General features: G+C 37.0%; 1 long non-coding RNA gene across 1 annotated transcript in view; it reads left to right on the forward strand.

The window, feature by feature from the left end:
* Positions 1-1321: 1321 nt before the first annotated feature.
* The window catches only part of LOC107697116 (uncharacterized), a 9647-nt gene continuing 6427 nt past the window's right edge, over positions 1322-4541 (forward strand). Inside the window, exon 1 of the long non-coding RNA XR_001635158.1 lies at positions 1322-1435. This is a non-coding gene — a long non-coding RNA (uncharacterized LOC107697116). The remainder of the gene's footprint in view (positions 1436-4541) is intronic.

Raw genomic sequence — 4541 nt, forward strand, 5'->3', positions numbered from 1 at the left:
GCTTATTTCTTTTTCTATCCCAAATTATGCACAAGTATAGTATGTTCTCCGCAACTCCCACATTCAAAAAAACAAATAACCATGGCTGATCTAGATGGGTTTTGGTTCTATTTGGTTTATCAATTAATAATTCAGATCTGACAGTAGATCAGCTCATAAAGTGCAACTTCTGGCGTCAAAGTGCAGCAGGGAGATGACTAATCACAAATATTTCAAAGGAGCCTCATTCAAATGAGGGGACGTTTCAGGCCTGCACTCAAGGGTTCTGTCTACCGCCGTTTCCCAGAAAACAATACGATTCATATCTGCACCTTCATAACAAACAAATCCGTTTATGAAGTGTTCATGAATGATCTGGTCACCTGAGAGTTACAATGCAGATTAGTACAGATGCTTTCAAAGAGAATAGTTTCATATAATACATGGCAGCTGCAGTAAAATTAATCAAACTGAGAGATTGCATGACGAGTTTTGAGGCATTTGTTTTGCTGAATTTGTTAGCATGAATGCTGTAGTCATCAGAACAAATTATCACTTAAAAAGTGTAATTCTATTAATAGAGAGATTATCATTTGGACAGATGATTATTAATGAGAATAACATTCTTAATCCCTGCTGAAAAACCAGCCCAAGATGGTTTGCTGGTCTTAGATGGTCTCCCAGCTTGGTTACCCTTGTCTATTGGCTGGTTTTATAGGGGGTTTTTTTCAAGGGGCAAACAGAAAACCAGCTTGGCCAGGTTGAAAGACTATTGTAGACCATCATAAACCACTCTTATTATTTAACAAACCATTATAGGCTGTTCTTTTTTTTTTCTTCTTCAGCAGGGAATTCAAAACAAAACAAAATAAAGCATATTCCACCAAGTAATACCATAGTAAAAACAAATGCATAAAAAATCAGGACCACATGAGCCTTAATGTGATTGTCACTTTTTGATATTTCAGTTTTATAAACTTCAGATGGGCAAATCAGAATATCATGTTGGGGATATTTCAGTGTGTTATGATCTTTATTCTGTAATTTAACATTTTTGTCACTCTTTCACAGATCAGATCACTGAAACTTTGTTTTTTAAGGACAAAAACAGAATCATTTCAGTTCTAAAACTGTAGTAAATCACAGAAATCACAAAAAATACACAATGAAACTGCAGCAAATAAAACACAGAATCGAGAGACACTCACCGCCAGTGCTTGAATGTGTGTGTCAGTGCTGTTTTTATTCCGCTTTTTGTATCGGCGCTCTTTTATTCTGTCTTCACTCTGCTTGTATTTACCATCACGAACTAGCTCCGCTTTCATTCTGCGCCCTCCGCTCGAGTTGTTCGTATTGGACACGAGCGCGCAGAAAGCCACGCCCACCGTGACGTCCCATGATATGGTAATTACTCGAGCGCGAGGCGGCGTGCTGTTGGTGCCCGTCGAGGGAAAAGGTCAGTTTAGGGTTTGTGTTGAACAAACCTTGTATTGAGCGCTGTATTTCAGCAGTTTTAGTAGGTTCAGACTGTTGAGATTAGCGGCTACGTTATTTAAAGGAAACGCTTTGGCGTTGGATTTGTTGAAAAACTTTAAAAAGTGCTTTAAACTAATCAAAATGAGTGAAAAGCACGCTTCCACTGACAGCCTTCATTAGCTAAAGTAATTATGTATTTCTGACTGAACGTTTTCCAACTATAAAATTGCACGTTTTTCATTATTATAGATATTATAGATTTCATTATAGATTTTTGGAGGATTTGTAGATCTTTTAAATTATATTAAGTCACAACATGATATGTTCCTGAAACTTGGAAAATGAAAGATGTCAGTTTGCGTAGGCACTTCTGGGAGCATTGTGTAAATATATATATATATGTAGAGAGAGATAAATATATTCACCTTTTGTTTTTATGGAAGAAAGATAGACACATGGGTTTGGTACAGTGTGTTTAATTTTCACTGTTTTGTGCATATTAATTAAACACCCCTAACCACTAGCCCACCAAGAGTGAACATTTTCTGAATATGAAGAATATTTGTCTTCAAATTTAATTTAATTTTGTAGTCAATGCAAATCCTTAATATTCACAGGAAACCTTGTTTTGTTTTTATGGTTTTGTAATGGACAAATACACTGACCTTGACATCTGTCAATCTGACAAGTTTTTCTATTTCCTTTGGTTAAAGGGGTCATATGATGCGATTTCAATTTTTCCTTTCTCTTTGGAGTGTTACAAGCTCTTGGTGTATAAAGAAGATCTGTAAAGTTGCAAAGACTAAAGTCTCAAATCCAAAGAGATATTCTTTATAAAAGTTAAGAGTCAACCACGACTACCTAAAACGGCTCGTTCTAACACGCCCCCACATGTCTACGTCACGATGTGGGAAGATTTGCATAACGCCGCCCAAATGTTCACGCAAAGAAAGAAGGCGTAACTTTTATTCTCGCTGTAGTATTGTTGTTGCCGCCGCCACCATGTCATGAAGGGTCTGTGTGTTTCGTTGTGAAAGCGAAACTACTTTGTTTGGCCTTCCAAAAGAGGACAATATCCGCTTCGTCATGCCTAGAGCTGATCCGTGCTGGTCGCTGAGGAAATACAACAACTTCGCGCTGTGGATCGCCGGATCGGCTTTCACCGTGGACGAAGCGAGTCCAGCCCGAGGTCGTCACATGTGGTTGCCGCAGGCATCACAATATGGTAAGGGACATAACATTTTGAGGAAAAAGGAAGTTATAGAGTGTCGTCACTAGCTGGAACAAACCCATCTGGCCCCTTTGAGTGAACTGCACAAAAATAATCAGGCAAAAAATGTTAACGTAGGTTAAAGAAGACATTGCATTTTATTAGCCAAGAGAGGCATTATTATAAAACTATATATTTTAAAAATGTAATTAATTAATTGTATTAAAGTCCACATCAATAGGCATTCACAACCCATTTTACTTCCATAATGTGACATATTTCTAAGAGGAAAGTGTTTTTAGAAGGTTCCATTACTTACGTTAATAACCTAAAATGCCAATCATGACTTGATAGCAATTTAATTATTGGTTAACTTTATTTTCCCCGTGTGGAAATGGAAAGTTATTTTAAATAAATCATGCTCAGTAAGACCAGGAGCATCTAAAATGGCATGAATCTGCCGTTAGATGGCGCTCTGGTCTCGAGCTTCACTTCAAACTCCTCCCCTTCTAAATCTCCCTGATGGACAGTTAAAGCGGCCAATCAGCAGTCAGGCCAGCTGTGTTGTGGCCCTGTGTTGTAGTTCTTGAGTATTGCAGTGTATTGCATAAGCTGGCGCTCTTACTGAAGGCATGCTGGATTTAAAAGAGTTAGCAAACTGTAATTATGATTAACCAATTTAAATGATCCTGACCCATTTATTCCTAAGTAAACAGAGTCATCTTTCAAGTTTTTAAATTAAAATTATTCAGCCCGTTTGATCTGTGAGAACATGAAGTTTCAGTTTTTGATCGTATCTGATTCTGAGCTCATGACGGCTGATTTCCACACATTTCACGGTCTATAAAATCTACAATCTGCAAGTGCATTAAAACAGCTCAGTTGTAGCGGCTCAGCAACATACAGAGTGTTACTAAATGTGTTACATTAGCCTACTTTTGAGATTGTGGTCACATGCCTGCTGACGTGGACCTTGAGTCAGAGTCTAAATTTAGCCTGCAGTATAAACACACTTCACATCCTCTTTCTGAGTTCACACACAAACTATAGCCGGCCTGGGTAGACACTAAATTCAACTGGCATTTACTGAAGACCTTGATAAATCTAACTTTATCCCTCCTCTCTCATACAAGTAAGCGTTAAATGTCACTTTGAATAAAAGAATGAATAAATGTGAATAACTCTCACACATGGAAAATGTTTACGTCTAGCAAAACTAAAACTCATCACTTATTGAAGCAGACCATGTTGTTTTCATCTGCTGTTTTTAATTAAAAAACTACAACAGAATGCATAACTTAATATAAATTCTTCAATGGCGATGTTTACATGATAAAATGGCACTTTTCAAAATTAGTATACTCTCCTATATCATTGTTATTAACCCCCGCCCCTCAAAAACACTTTAAACTAATGTAACTTGACCACAAACCTTAATTAAAACCAAATAATGATGTTTTCAATAGTCATGCAGACTGTAGCTTTATAAACAGTTAAAAAAGTAAAAAAAATTGTTATTGGACTTTGTTTTATACATAAAGTTGTTATATAAACATCAACTAGTGATTAAACGTTTCCATCATTTACTGTAAAGTTATTGGTGTCGATTTGATAAGATCTAAGAGAACTTAAGTAAACAGGATGGCTAAACCAATAATGATGTCATCTCTCCCACTGAGCATTTGCATATGCAGCATTGAAATAACAGACGTTGATGTCATTGCATATCATGACAGAAACCACTGCAATGAAAACCACAGACTTTGTGCACAAACACCTGTGGAGCTGTTTAACCGTTTGATTCAAATTGGCCTTGAGGAAAAGAAACTAACTAGTCTCATCTGAAATCACTCTTACCAGCTGAAGATGATCGTGC

The sequence above is a fragment of the Sinocyclocheilus anshuiensis genome, unplaced genomic scaffold (assembly GCF_001515605.1).
Source record: "Sinocyclocheilus anshuiensis isolate Anshui unplaced genomic scaffold, SAMN03320099.WGS_v1.1 scaffold38, whole genome shotgun sequence".
Classification (NCBI taxonomy): domain Eukaryota; kingdom Metazoa; phylum Chordata; class Actinopteri; order Cypriniformes; family Cyprinidae; genus Sinocyclocheilus; species Sinocyclocheilus anshuiensis.